This window comes from Chelmon rostratus, chromosome 21 (genome assembly GCF_017976325.1).
Source record: "Chelmon rostratus isolate fCheRos1 chromosome 21, fCheRos1.pri, whole genome shotgun sequence".
Taxonomy (NCBI): domain Eukaryota; kingdom Metazoa; phylum Chordata; class Actinopteri; order Chaetodontiformes; family Chaetodontidae; genus Chelmon; species Chelmon rostratus.
Genome location: NC_055678.1, coordinates 1,449,975 through 1,466,244, shown reverse-complemented (window position 1 = coordinate 1,466,244; position 16,270 = coordinate 1,449,975). Strand labels below are relative to the sequence as shown.

The following is a 16,270-nucleotide window of genomic DNA, read 5'->3' as shown; positions in this document are numbered from 1 at the left end:
TAAGCAATGTAGCTCTGTATGGGAAAGGAATGCTTCAGCTGCCAGTATCCAGTCTAACAGAGGAGTTTAAATGCACTAAGGTTAGGACAGAACTTTTATTATCTGGGAGTAAGGACATGTTAGTTAGTAATGTGGTTCCGAATCCTTCTGGGGGGAGGAAATGGAACCCAAGGGCAGCAGTGCAGGAGGCAGAGGCAGCTCTTAGGCATGCAGAAATAGTAGGAAATGTTCAATTTGGCCGGGGAGGCTTGGGGCTTGGCCCAGGCAAACCAGTGTGGAATAAAGCAGGTCTAAAGGAGAAAAGAAAGCTTGTAGTGGAACAGGTGCGTAGGCAGGAGGAGTTGTTAAGAGGGGCAAAAGCAGTTGGTCAAGCCAAACAGGGACAATGGTTGAATTGGGAAGGTGTTGAGAAGAGGAAACTTAGTTGGAGGGACCTGTGGAATATGGAGGAAGGCCGTATTAAATTTCTGATAGGGGCGACATACGATGTGTTGCCAACCCCGCAGAACCTAAGTCTCTGGGTACAGGGCGATCAATCGTGCCCACTCTGCTCAAGTACAGCAAGTTTAAAGCACATTTTGTCAGGTTGTAGAATTAGCTTATCACAAGGCCGGTATACATGGCGGCATAATCAGGTGCTGAGAAGCTTAGCCGCAGGCATTGAGGAGAGAAGGAAGCAGGTGAATTCTGGAAGTTCTAAAAAGGAGAGGTTAGATGTGCAGTTTGTTCGAGAGGGGGAGAAAAATAGAGCTGCTAAGTCAGGGAGAAAGCAGGTAGGTGGCTGCCTGGTAGGGGCTGATGATTGGCAAATGCAGGTCGACTTGGGAGGAAAGCTAGTTGTGCCCCAGGAAATAGTTTGTAGTAATCTGAGGCCGGACATTGTCTTATGGTCTATGAGTAAAAAGACTGTGTATTTTATTGAGTTAACAGTCCCTTGGGAAAATTCAGTGGAGGCAGCTTATGAAAGGAAGAAGACTAAGTATGCAGATTTAAAGACAGAATCTGAGCAGAGGGGATGGAAGACCAGGGTCTGTCCGGTTGAAGTGGGGTGTAGAGGTTTTGTTGCAGGGTCAGCTGTTTCACTGTTGAGGGAGCTGGGAGTGCATGGGCAAAATTTAAGAAAGACAGTGAGGGAGATGTCAGATGAGGCTGCTAGGTCTAGTCAGTGGATATGGATCAGGAGAAATAATAGTAGTTGGGGGGTGAAATAGGGACGGTGGGGGGGGGGCAGAGGACATGCATGCCTAACCCGGCAAGAGAAGAGGTTAAAGTCTGAACAAGACACCTCTCCTCTGCTCTGCTTTCCCCGCCCCATCTTCTCGCTCTGCCAATAGGAAGAGAACCAGGAAGTTTAGATAAGGTGGGGGTGTGGCCAGCTAGAGTCTCTCTTTGGGACCATGCGGCCTGTTGTTTTGATCTTTTTGGTTGTTTTCCTGCTCTGTTTGCTTTTTGAAGGAAATGGTAGGGTTTGCTGCTTCTTGAAGGAAATGTTAGAAGAGGCTGTTAAATCTAGTCTGTGGTTTAGGCCTCCACCTTCAGCACCCTCTAAATTTTCCACCCCCTACCCGAACAAGGGTCTGTATCCAATCCCTACTTTCATCTTTTGACTCTACCTCTTTATTTTCTATCCCCTACCCGAACCAGGGTTTGTATTCCCACCCCGCTTTTTCTTGGTGCAGTTGGTGAGAGGCAGGGGTAGATGATGGTAGTGTGGCAATCGGCAGTTACATGTGGCATCTAGGCCTGTGGTAGCATTGTAGCAGCTAACAATAGCTAAAGCGGTGAGAGTATGATAGTATCTTAGCAGTTAGTATTGGTAGCTAGCAATTAACATTAACAGTATAGGTGAATCTAGCTTTATTGTCTTCTTCTGTTCCTCTTAGCAGGTAGCGGTTAGCACGTAACATTAGCTAAATGGTAGCATCGGAACTGTATTGTCTTCTTCTGTTCTTCCTAGCGGTTAGCATTAGCATTAGCAATAGTTAAATGGTAGCATCGGTACTGGCCACTACCTGGAGCATCTCTGGGTCAGTTGAACGTGGCGGTGCTGTTTGGATTGTGTAGGAGCAGTGTGAACTGGCACTAGGGGGGGTGACTCTGGGACGCCAGAGTTCACTGCCTAACCTCCTGGAGGTGTAGTGGGACTAAGTAGGCGAAACACTGTTGAAGGGAGGTTTCCACCTGATGACCCCCAGAGACGTGTTAGGAATCACTGCTCTTTGGCAGGTATAGAGGCAGATTAGAGCTCCAAGGTTCTTCACTGAGAATGAATCCTCTTTTTGAGCACAAGTATCTTGTGTTTAAATTAACATCACCACGATCATTCATCACACCACACACTGTAACACGTCTTTAACATGCTGATGTTTAGCAGCTATAATGCTTACCGCGATTACCATATTGACGTAGCGTGTTAGCATGCTAGTGTTTGCAAATTTGCACTGAACACAGAACAGCTGAGACTGATGGGAATGTCTTTGGTTCTGCAGGTACTGACTCGTAAACAAAAGCATGGGACAAATCAAAATGTTGACCTGATGATGGCGCTAGATGAATCACCTGTATTTCTCACTAGGTCCTAAAATTCACGAATGCCCAGTTGGTCTTTTGACTACCCGGCTGATAATGTGGGCTTGTCTTCATTTGTCCATTTCACGTATTAGCTAGCGCTTATTGATTTGTTTGTTTCTGTTAATTTTTTTTTTAAATTTTATTCACTTGACTCTGATCTCAAACTGGGAAATTATTCTCTGCATTTCACCCATCCCGTAAACACACAGGAGCAGTGGGCTGCCCGGGGAGCATATGGGGGTTAAATGCCTTGCTCAAGGGCATATCAGCCAGCTAATGGAGGGGGGAGGAGATACACCCAAGTTTCTCTGCCAGTCCGGTGGGGGGAATTGAACTGGCGACCCTCCGGTCACAAGCCGCGTCTCCAACCTCTAGGCCACGGCTGCCCCAAAAAGGTGATAAGAGGCTCACCTGAAGACTAAATCAGCTCTGTCTGGTGTTATAATAGTAAATGGACAGTATGAGTTTTATTTCATAGATGGAAAACAGCACTGACAGTGAACTGGTCTCGAGGGTTTCTCTTTCTCTTTCTAACCTCATGGCTGCATCAGAGAACAGCAGCACTGCTCATGTGTGGGATGCTGCTAAAAGCTCATGACGTCTGGTCTGGTTAGACTTGACTTAGTGCTTTAAAACAAGTCAAATGGTTTGCAGTGAGTTTGTGGGTGCAGAGAAGCTCCAGCGTTCCTGACCTTGACAGCCGTGCTATCAGTCAAGGATCCCATGATGAGCTCAGACTGCGCCGTGCTTTCAGGTCACTTTCACTAATGGAGTTTAGTGCAGAGCAGCCAGGAAACAACAGTCCACTCGCCTCCTCGAAGCAGCTGCACAGTCACAGTCAGACCAGCTCACACGCATCACAGAAAACTTCACACATTCAGCAGCTTCTCAGCTCGCTGCTGTCAGATGAAATCATGTGACGTGAAATTAAAGCTATGTTCCTACTCATCATCATCACACCATCCGACATCAGACGCCTCACCAAAGAGAAGCAGTCCAGCCGTCGCAGAGGTTCCAGTGATGTTTGTGTTCGATAGTTCAGTATCGCCGGTGAAGGATGTTCTAGAAGCTGGAACGGCCTCTGACAGGAGAACGCGCTCCATCAGTTGGCTGTTGAAGCAGCTGCAGATGTTTTCGCCTGGGGTGGAGGTGATTTATCAGCTTTGTTCTGTACTTGGCTGTACAGGCTGATTGATTGATGGACTGATGAGACAGATGGAAGCACATCAGGATGTCTTCCTGCCAGCAGCTGTGTTTATTAGCTCTGTAACTTCAGCAGAGACAGAACTGGACTTGATCCAAACATGTAGAAAACATGTAAATCTGATCTGATTCATGTTCGGCAAAACACCAAAGATAAACAAACCTCTGATCTGATCGTTCTCTTTTGTCAGCTGAGGATCTCGACAAACCTCACTGTGATTGGTTGACTTTCACAGGAAGCGGTTTGGCTGAGGTCATTGTGTGATCACTGTAGTTAGTAGATGCACTAAAATATTTCCTCTTTTTGACCCCAATCTTCTACCTCCCAACCTCCCACCCCTCCTTTCCATTAGCTTCTTATTATTCCTACATCTTCCTCTCCTCCTCCTCCTCCTCTACTGTACATCAGTCATACTCTGGCTTATCAATGTCCTCATGCTCTAGTTCTCCGCTCGCTGAGCTGAGAGGAATTGAGGGCCGCCAGCTAAAGAAGGTCAACTGCATCCATCTGGGTCCTCATGTTTCACCACATTTCACTTCACATGTATTTTATGCTTGTTTTTTTAATTCTTGGTGCTTTGAGATCTCAATGAATGAATCAGAAGTAATAAGAAATAGACATATTATATTCTTTTAAAAAGCCGTTGCCACTGTGGCAATATATTAATTTCTCTTTTCATTGCACACAAAACCTTTTAAGAAAAAATGATTTTTATACTATTCAGTCTTTCATGATTTTATTCATTTATGCAAATCTTTTTATCTTATCAGTATTATTTTATCTTATCATAATTAAGATGAGTTCATAATCACATTTTTCAGTTCTGGCTCAGTGTGATGCTGATGAGAACGACACAGCTCAGAAAACAACTGAATCAACAGTAATGATGTCTTGGTTTTGTGTGTCATTCTCAGACTTTATGTTCAGGGTTAATCTCAGTTTTCACCACCACAGAAGAAGAGTGCAGATGAGACCATCGCGCTTTGGTAAAGTGGCGTGACCTTGACTCAGATTTGTTATTTAAGTGCAAACTACTGCTAGAGATGATTTTCTTTCCGTGTAATAAGCAGGAAAATGTCACAGTGAGACTCCTGTTTGAGTCTCGACTGTTATTTTCAGTGATGACAGTCTCGTTGTCACCTGGCAGATGCTGCTGTCTCCTTATAGAAACAGCTCCAGGCTCTCAGGTGAGTCTGTGAACAGTCTGTGAGGTCAGATTTCATTCACACTCTCAGACTGGGGAAAAGGCCAAAAGGTGCCAGAGCAGAACTCACAGATGGACCAGCGACACAACAGATGGTCTGGACGGAGCCCGCCGTGCATATAAAGCTGGACATCATCAATCTCATCTTTCCCCCATGCTGAGGATGGAGGACGAAGGCAGGAACACACACGCTGCAAGTCTGCATTTAAAAATGTAAGACGAGCTCTCGGCAGCTGAGGATAAAAACGCTCACAGGCCACAGTCCTGCAGCTCGGGATCATCTTCCGTTATCGCTCAATGATAAATGAATCAATAGTAACCTGATCGGCCGGCTGGCTGCTCTCAGTCTGACTCACAAACACAACCAAGAGGAAAACATCCAGTAACTCTGACCTGCTCCTGCTCTTCAGTCCTGTCAGCATGTGTCATTTAGCAGTTAAAACATTGACACTTTGTCTGACACTCCGACACAGGACTCAACTAATCTGCCCCTTTAACATGTGTTTGCTTCATACAGTTATAATGGAGTAATCAATGACGGCTCAGCTCAGATCCTGACCTGGTCACTGAAACATTCCCCCAATCTGAATGTGACTGAAGTTAAATCTTTTCACTCATTTTTAGTTTATCTAACTTTAGATGCATTTCTGTTTTATCAGTGCATCTTGTTACGTGACTGATCAGTTAGAAATCAGATCTCAGTGTGCTGCATGTATAAATAAGTGTGTAAATCAAAGCTGTACATGTTGTATAAGACGCTGAAAACCAGCTCCTGCAGCTGAACTCCCCGTCTGTTGTGTAAGACGAGTGTTTTCCCACTGCTCCCTGTCAAAGATAAAGTGAACTCTGTGCTGCTGTGGAGAGTTTAAAGGCCACATGTGATGCAAGCGCAGCGGCGAGGACGCGCTGCTTTGTGTAATCGTGCTGGAGACATCGACACGTTTATCTGAACTGTCCAGAGGAGGAAAACGGCATCAAATATCAGCGAGTCTTCAAACAGATCTGTGGCGCTGCTCTTTGGAAATGTGACTGTAATCTGAACCAACGACCTCGACCAGCCCCGAACAGCAAGGGATTATGGGTAGCAGGCGGCGCAGAGAGTAAACAAACCGGTGTGGACTGACGCTGCTCTGACTGACTGAAGTGATGAACCTCAGCTGCCATCCATCATCTCCTCCATCTGTCTCCTCCTCTCTCTCCATCACGTCCTCGTCTTCCTCCTCTGAGCCTTCGGTGGTTTCAGTCTCTACATGCTGATCATCAGAGGACACAGATATTCTTGGCAGAGGGCAGAGTAACATAACCTCCTCCTCCTCCTCCTCCTCCTCCTCTCTTGCCTCCCCTCACTCCTTCTGCCATCTCGTGAAAACAGCGGTCCAGAAACAGAAGCTGATTTGTGGCCGCCGGATCACAAACGATCTTAAAGAGTGATCATAAAACATTATTTGTGCTCTGCTGCAGCATCATTAAGCGATGCCAGCAGGCTCCAACCGACTGCACCAACCACCTCAGCAGCTTCACAGACAATCACTGCACTACAGAGACGCAACACGATTCCTTCTTTCCTCCACTGATGCTTTTACTTGAAAAAGGTTTTGAATGCAGGATTTTTATTGTGGTGGAGTACTATCACAGTACTGTTACCAAACCTCAGCTAACCAAACAGACATAATGGACATCTCACCTTTAAAAATGCTACCTTTGCTTTGAGAAAAGCTCTGAATTTTAATCATATATTCATTTGAGTCAGTAGCTGCGTTTCCATTACAGTTGTTCGCAAAATAAAAGCGATATTTCTGAAATTTCGGCAAAGTTCGAATGCGACCTGCAGGTGTTTCCATTGAACGGTGTTTTGCGAACCAGCCGAAATTCTCGTAAGTTCTCGGACGTCCCGCGAGATGTGTGTGTGTGCTGTGCGTCGGTAAAACTTAACACAAAGCCCTATAATTAAAAAGCACATGCTGAAGGTGAAATAAAGAAATGATCTGTTGACTTAGAGTGATCACTGATTTTAATGGCTTATTATTGATCACTTTGTTATGACGCGAGGCTCCTCTGACAGCGTCGGCTCGCTCTGACAGCGTCGGCTCGCGCCGGTGGAGCAGCAGCAGAATACAGGACTGTGAATTACTGAAGTGTCCTTTGAACATATTTTCTATCAGCAATTATGTGTAAATATTAAAGTTAATGGCGTGCACGCGTGTCTCCCACATAGCTGAAGTGCACACACTCATCACGAGTTCATCTCACGATTCATGAAAACGGAATGATTAGATTTTGCAAAGTGACACAGGACGAGATCACAGCTGTCGGATTGTCTTTAACAGATCAGCCAGCGTGACATCTGGAACAGCTGGAGTGTTTTTGTCTGCTACTTATTGAGATCCAGAAAACATACAAACACTACAAAATTGACAAGATGTTATATCTGACTGCATGCGGCCCGAAACGGGGAGTCGGCTGACCTAAGAGACGTGTAAATTTGAAAAAAGTGTTTCCATTACACTTTTGCGATAAACCTAAATATCGACACATCTGAAAAACCACCTCATGAGAGGGTAAAAATGTTTTTGCGATATTTGAGAGGATTTTCGAAATTTAGGTGTTTCCATTACCGTTTTTTTATTGCGATATTTAGGATTTGCGTATTTCTAGGGGCAATGGAAACACAGCTAATGGCAGCCATTACTTTTTTCAAGATGCTTTATGTGCTTTTTGCCCTAGATTTTGCCTGTCAGGCTACATACAGGCTGCCATATATGTAACTGTCTGATTATTAGAGGAATATCTGTAGACTAATGCCCATGACCTGCAGCTGCACTGACCATCAGGTCTCCAAAGATTTAACTAAATGTGATTTTAAGGGCTGGTGCATTTACATTTACATTTTCCAATTCTTTGGTTAAATCATTTCTGTATGTGACTGTCCCTCAATTGATGCTGATTATCATCATTTTATGGGGATTTATTTTTGGTTATCATGACAACAGTAATATATCTCTACTCAGAAATATCCTGATCAAAACATATGTGTGTTTATATAAGAAAAAAAAAAAAATTCACCAATATATTATCATTATTTATCTTCATTATTCTCAAGCATCATGTTGACCTCAAAATCTGGTCGTTTGGCCTCCAGCCTCCTTAAATTTGAGACGTGTTTTACAGTATTAAAACACGTATTAAAGCAGTATTAAGACGTAGCATCCACAAACAGGCTGGCGAATAAGTCAGTTAATACAAAAATAGAAAGCAGGCTGCCACCTTTGATATTAATGTGAGTTAACTGAATAATATGAGTCTGATTGGCTCGTTCTCTGACTCCGCCTCAGTCAGGACGGCTCTTATCAAAATAGAAAAGCCACATTTAGCCGACGTGTTTTCATCATTTATGGCTGCTGGCTGGACGTTGGGTGTGTTTGGTCATCTGGATATCTGATCTGTGGAGCATGAGCGACAGGTTTCCTCCCGGCCTGACGTCCAGACGCTCGCTGTTAGCCTGACAGAAAAGGAAACAGCTAGCTGCTGCACTCAGAGTGGGAGGGGTCACTTTAAACGATTATTTCTTTGGTTTGGAGAGACATCAACAGTTATTTAACTGTTTCCATCATTTCACAGCAGAGAGCTGGACTGCTTCATGACACAGTTCGATTCTTCTATAACTTTTCCATCAAAATGATGAAGCATCTTAATCTGTCAGGTATTTAATTCACTAGATTAGCCAAAAAAAAAAAAAGACTTTCATTTTATCTATTTTCAGTTTCTAGGACACAAACACAACACACTCCTGTTTTAACTGCTCTTTAGTTTCTGATTGAAATCCCCGTACTCGTGTGGTGACATGCATACACGTTAGCAGCTAACGAAATGATCCTGCATCAGTATATACGCTGCTCACAGCCGACAGATCACTCCAACCATCACTTCCTTTACAGTTCATGATCAGCAGATGGATTTAGGTAGCTATTAAATTCAGGTTGTCACAAATCCTGCTTTCATACTTGGAAGCAGACCGAGACACGTCTTTTCAGGCAGAATTTGATTGACGGCTTTCGCACCAGCTGAAACGGAAAAACAGGCAAAGGCAACAGAGTTCATTTGAACCGCACTGAAGCATCAGATTAAAATTCACAAGGCTGAAGCTGCTAAATGAAGGTGAACAGTGAAACTCTGCCAACACAGGCAGCATTTTCTACCATTTCAAACTATTAAGAAGAAAATCTAAACAACTGTGGCTTCAGTGTTGCATGAGGGTGTTTCAGAGCATTAACACACACACACACACACACACACACACACACACACACACACACACACACACACACACACACACACACACACCAGCTTCAGGCCAGATATGACACACACAGCATGAATGCCCCGTCTTGTTGGGCACTAAACCAACAAACGCACACACCCCTCACACACACACACACACACACACACACACACACACACACACACACACAGACAAAGTATGGCTGAATGAGCCAGGAACATGCCTGAATGAGCCTCTCCTGCAGACAGAGCACAGTCTGATCTTCATCTCCATCACGAAACAGCGAAACCCACTGATGGTTTTGGACCTCTTGTGGGTCAGTTTAGCGTTCGCACTGTCGCAGATAACAGGCTCGATGTTTCCTGCAGCTCCGCTGAAGTTTCCCCGTCAGAACGTGTTTCAGTGTTTTAAACATCAGGTTTGGCGTCGGCCAATCAGAATCAATATAAATGCCACAGCATGTGAGTCTCATCCTTTTCAGATGCATCAAACCATCTGGTTGCATTTTAATCGCATAAAATCAGCTAACACAAAATAATTCAGAGAAAAATGTTTGTTTTCAAACCACTTGATCAGCGTGTTCACTGTGAACTCGACCACGTGAGCTCAGGAGGTCCAGCTGAAGGTAGCGTGTGCTGTCCGGGAGCCTCTTAGAGCCTTTCAGTCCTGGCACCCTCCCCCCCTCTACCCTTCTGGTTTCATAGCAACTTGGCATGGACAACATCCCTGTTGTGCTAGGAGCTGTGGACCCCCACTCACTCGAATACACCCTCCACCACCCCCACCACCATCATTAATCTGCCACAAAGCAGCTCTTTCTCTCTGCTGCCCGCACTCAACTCCTGCTAATCCACCACACAGGTCAGGAAACCTGCTTCTGGGAATCCAGCAGCTACTGCAGCTAATAAGCAGCTTGTTTGAGTATCTGAGGGCCAAAAAGTATTTTTATAACAGAACTTCACATGAAGGCTGGTTAAATATGGCCTGAATCCCGAGACAGCCGAGGAAACTCCTCGTCTTCCACTCGTTTGTGCCTGAGAAACTGTCGAACACTAAAAGCTCTGAGTGAATATTTCATGAAAGTCTTATTGACTTTACTATTTCATTCGACATTTCCTGATTCAAAACATTTGTTTGTGTGGAAAGTAAAAGTGGTGACATTTCTCAGTCAATTAGAGCTGAGACAATTAATTGATTAATTAGTTCAGGTAGAAAAATTAATCATGAACAATTTCCATCAAGTGATTAATCGTTCTTTAAATAAATAAAAATATCAGACATCTGGTTTTCTCTGCTTTAGTTTCTTCTTTAATTGACGGGCAAAGACTGTTTTTCTTGTGTCAGTTAAACATGTTTGAAATGGATCATAATGTCCTTCAAGTGTCTCGTCTTTTGGTTTGATTTGTCTGACGTGGAAAACACACGTGAATGACTGTAGCCAAATACAGTGCAGTATGAAGATCAGCTAAAAGAGCTGAACACACGTCGTTGCACAGGACCACCAAACTTATCCCTTAAACTGAAAGTTAAAAAGAACTGAGCCACACGGGCAGAATATTACAACATCCGAGCTAATCCTTTCTTCCTGACACTCTGAGGGGGATTTCATCGCCTCAACCATCTGTGCCAACAGCCACCAGCGCTGTGTGCAACTGCTGAACGTGTCTTAAGTTTCATTATATACGGCTCAGTTCATCTTTATGGTAATTACTGCGGTGGTTGTGGACTTTAAATTAACATCCTTCACATATGAAACTGAACACTCTGACTTGACCGCATATAAAGCAGCGATTAGTTTGCTTCCACACAGCAAAGGAAATGTACACCTGTAAGTATGAGCATGGATTTCCAGATACTTGCATTAAGTGTACTGAAGAAATTGGCACCCTTTATCATTGTATGTGGGAATGCAAAAAGCTCCAGATATTCTGGAAGGAGGTCCTAGAAGTTATTTCTAAACTAACAGGAAGTGTTGTCCCCATGGAAGCTGAAATATGTTTATTACACATATACCCTGGAATTTTTTCAGCATCTGCCTGTTGCAAGCCAAACGTGTAATCGCTTTAAATTGGAAAGAAATTCAAAGACCCAACTCAAGACAGTGGACTAGGGAGATGTCTGGCAGTCTGGCATTAGAGAAATTAACTTACATAGTTAGAGGTAAAGTTGAGGATTTTTATGAAATGTGGACACCTTTTTTCTGTTTTATGAATAACATGACTGTATGAATGCCTGACAATTAAATGGGGAATTTAAACAGGGATGGCACCTACAATCACAGCTGGAGCTCTATGGTTGAAGAAAAAAAAAAAGAGAATAGTATTATGACCAGGTTACAGCGAATGTATTTATTTAGTTATTTATATCTGTTTTTGTTTTGTTTTGTTGTTGTTATTATTATTTATTTTATTTTTATTTAGGTATATTTTTTTTATTTATTCTGGATCTTCAGAAAACCTTTGTTTACATCACATTTTTTGCGTATACATGCATGGATGTACGTGTATGGGGTGTATGTATCATCAATATTATATTATTATTATTATTACTACATTATTATTAATAACTTGCTATAATTTATCTATTCTTTGTCTTCCGAGAACGTTGTTGTTAAGGGGGGGAGTCAGTGGTTGAAAATGTTTGTCTATTTGTCTGTTTGTTGTCTAAATTGTATCAAAAATCAATAAACAGAGTGTTGAAAAAAAAAAGTATGAGGATGGATTGTTTGTTAAGATAATATTATTGTGTTAAAGGGTAATTAGCATTTGGTTAGCATGATAAGAATAACCCCCTTTTCGGTCAGAAAGTTTAATGAAAATGGTCAGAAAGCAGTACAGAAAGTGACAGAACAGTAAGCAGGACAGTGAAGTGGTCTTCTAACAAAGGTCTTTCAGGAAACCTCTCTCACTGCTAATTGGCCAACACAACATCAGCAGCTCAGCTGATTGGATCAGAGTGAGGAAACCCTGCAGACAGTCACCACCCAGTCAGAGACGAGACGACCGACAGAGAGATCGAAAGATTCACCAAACATTTCCTGCCACCAAAATCCATCAGTGGAGCGAGCGAGAGGGAGGGGGCATCGATTATCTATCACAAATCAAATGAACTCTTGGAAGTCCATGATAGGAAAACTGGACAGGAAGAACAGAGTGAGAAGCTCTTGTGGAAAAGAGAGAGTGAATGAGATGAAACCAAGGAGAGGAGGAAGATGAAAGGGAAGACAGGGAGACGAGACCTATGACCCACAATGTGCTGCTCCAGTTTCATCTCTGAAATCAAGATTTCTGTTACACTGCTCATTTATTGTTCATCTAAGCAACAAAACATCATAATGTGACCCAATGTGAAAAAGGTTTCCTCCAGAGGACACCTGACGGCCGAGGCTGACACTCTGACATTTCTCAATAGTGCAGACAAACTTCTCAAATGCTAAAAGTTGCTAAAGTTAAACTTATGGGCATTTTAAGCAAAAACAGTATTTCATATTTTTCTGAGAACTATCGGTCCATTATCATCATACCGTGTGCATTTGTTCATCTATATACAGTATTGAATTGTATCGTAATAGTGCTATTAAAAATACACAATTATATTTAATTATATTAAGTGCTTGTTCAACCAAAAAAACAATTAAAAAGAACAGATTTTAATTTCTTAAATTAAGGCTCATCGTAACAACATCATAACTGATGACATTCTCCTCAGCTTCCACTGGACTTTGTGTTCAGTGCTAATTATTAAGTGTTAGCATGCTAACCAAAATAAAATGTTGTAGAGGCAAAGCAATCAACAGAGCAAATACCTGGCCGATTGATGGATTGTTATAATAACAGTAGCTGCAGCCTGTAGAAAGCACACTGTGATGTTGGGATTTGCACGCCGTGCAGTTTGCATGTGGCTGTGCTGCATCGTTCTTATTCCCTGCTCGGATTCTTAAAGGCAGCAAATAAATGAAATTCCACATGTAGAGCCGACCAAATGAAGCCAACGTTCACATCGGCGTAACAGAGAGGACAAAGAAAGAGAGCAAACAAAGAGCCATAACGAGGGAGAACGAGAGAAAGGTCAACAGAGACAGTAAACAGAAAGCGGGGGAGTCAGCTGAGAGAAAAGGAGTGAATCAGCCAGAGAGAGAAAGACAGAAAGAGATTCAGTGATGGAGGAAAGGAAAAGTCAATACGTTTCTGTCATTACAGCAAAGAGTCAGCAGAGAGAGAGAGAGAGAGAGACAGTGAGAGAGAGAGAGGGAGAGAGACAGGAGAGAGAGAGAGAGAGAGAGACAGGAGAGAGAGAGAGAGAGAGACAGTGAGAGAGAGAGAGGGAGAGAGACAGGAGAGAGAGAAAGAGAGAGACAGAAAGAGATTCAGTGATGGAGGAAAGGAAAAGTCAATACATTTCTGACATTACAGCAAAGAGTCAGCAGAGAGAGAGAGGGAGAGAGAGAGGGAGAGAGAGAGGGAGAGGGGGGGGCAGGGAGAGAGAGAGAGAGGGAGGGAGAGAGGAGAGAGAGAGAGAGTGACAGGGAGAGAGAGAGAGAGAGAGAGAGAGAGAGAGGGAGGGAGAGAGGGAGAGAGGGAGAGAGAGAGAGAGAGAGGGAGGGAGGGAGGGAGGGAGAGCCTCCAATCATTAGCCAGGAAGCTAACTGATGATTCTGCTTCAGACTGGGCTCGTTAAGAGCGTCTCACTATGAAACCACAGAGACTAACGAAGCCTGAGAACAGTCAGGTCACAGCTTCACATCACATCACTCTCATCGTCTACTGTGACAGGAAATAAGAGCTGCTTTCAGTTTAAAGTCCACAGCATCTAGAGGTTGTTAATACCAGCTTAAAATGAGACTTCTGGTGTTTAAATCATGTTTCAGATATTTGAATTTTTGCTGATTTCAGTGAGTTTTACACTCACAGGTTCATTGATGATTAAAATGATTATGAGTAGCAGCTGTTGAACTCTCTAATTTAAATGAAATTTGTTAGTTCAGACTGTTGGGTAAAAGTTCAAAATGAAAGGTGAAATTAGCAGATTTTCTTTATGATTTTGTTATTTCTGTAAATGACTCACTCACTCCAGTTACTTCAGAGGAAACCCTGAATGTTGGAGGAAAAACAGGAATTTGTGATTTGTCAGATGAAGAAGACACAGTGAAATTCCTGCTCTGCCTGCAGACTCAGTGCAGCACTCCACACATACATTATTCACCACATGGCTGCTTTTGTTCTTTGAGAACAGTCTGGAAAAATTAATTTTTCATCAGCTGGACCCAAACTCATCGACTGTGATTCCCTCTGTCATCAGGTGTGTCACCTGGGAGGGACAACCCATTCAAAGGCTGGGCCTGAGTCCAGTCTACATCCTGGACGCACAGGGCCTGCACCACAGTCTGGATCCATCTATTTACTGAAGATGACTGTTCAATAGTATGCAAGTGAAAAATAAAACAAGGAAAAGATGAAGAACGGAACACAAGAGGAAATATAAAACCAGTAAAATAAATATCTGTCACGTTTCACTGTATTCTGAATTCTGTTCTCTTTTCCGAGCCGGTTCTCTGTCGAAGAACAGATTCTTCATCTCAGCAGGGACTCAAGCAGCCAGACGGCGAATTATCCGTCAGAGGAGAGAGAAAGAAATGAAGTCCAGCAGAGTGGAAACATTGGACAGAGACAGATGGAAAGACGGACTGGACCTCCGCCAGACTGAAATGGACACAAACACAGATCGGTCACAGTGTCAGCAGGTTCCCTCTGGACTGACACCAGGTCAACAGCAGCTTCTGTTCCACCACTGTCAGTGAACACACTGCAGGTGGAACCAAATAAGACAGAACCCATATGCAGAACAAAGACTTAGAGGACAGAACCTGCACAACAAAACAACTAGAGGACAGAACCTGCAGAACAAAGATTTAGAGGACTGAACCAGCATCTAGACAACAGAACCTGCAGAACAAGACAAGTAGAGAACAGAACCTGCAGAACAAATACCTAGAGGACTGAACCAGCAACTAGACAACAGAACCTGCAGAACAAAACATATAGAGGACAGAATCTGCAGAACGAGACAAGTAGAGGACAGAACCTGCTGAAGGAGACAAGTAGAGAACAGAGTCTGCAGAACAAAGACTTAGAGGACTGAAGCTGCGCAACAATACAATTCGAGAGCAGAGCCAGTCTAACTCACGATCTAGAGTACAGAACCAAAACATCCAGACAGCATCACCTAAAAACCAGGCAACAGAACCTGCAGAAAGAATCAACTAGAGAACACAACCAGCGCGATTGTTAAGCATATGAACACGAGCATCTCTATACATATCAATAATAAAATTGAAATTGATTATTTTACTACAAATTTGGTCCTTTACTATGAAAAACATCCCTTCGGCTCAGAGCAGAGGTGTCATCGAGCTAACGCTCCCCACAGATATTGACTTTTCTTCAAGTAACATAAAAACTTTAATGCAATGGACGTTTGGCATTTTTTGCTGAAAGAAACGACTCAAATGATGAAACGATTATCAAGAGTTTTGGATCAATTTTGCTGACGATCTACCTGTCGACCAAACGATTGGTTGCTTCAGCTCTGATTTTATTTTTGAGCATCATTCTTCTTTTTGTCATGACACCAAATCTTTAAAAGACATATTTCTATAAGTTAATATTCTCTTTTTGGCAAACACGTTGTGAATATGTGCTGGTAAAACATTTGTATGTGCTCAATTTATTGTTTGTACAATAATGTATTCAATCAGACCACTAAGATATAATGTAAGTTCATAAACAACACATTAGTGTCACAGGTAATGGTTCCTATTGTAGTATAAAAACTGCTTTCTACGAGTTTTCCCCCATAAATCTACACAGCAGGTGATGAATGTAATATTTAAATTAGATTTATAGGATACCACGGAGTATTATAAGGTCATTATCACTGATTATCATGCACATATAAAGCCTTATGAAGGTCACTCCAGTGTGATGTGCTGCTGTCCCAGCAGACTTCAGGTTCA

General features: G+C 42.9%; 1 protein-coding gene across 1 annotated transcript in view; it reads right to left on the bottom strand.

Moving 5' to 3' along the window:
* LOC121624828 (serine-rich coiled-coil domain-containing protein 2-like) overlaps positions 1-16,270 on the bottom strand; it is a 55,915-nt gene that overhangs the window by 39,061 nt on the left and 584 nt on the right. The window lies entirely within an intron of this gene.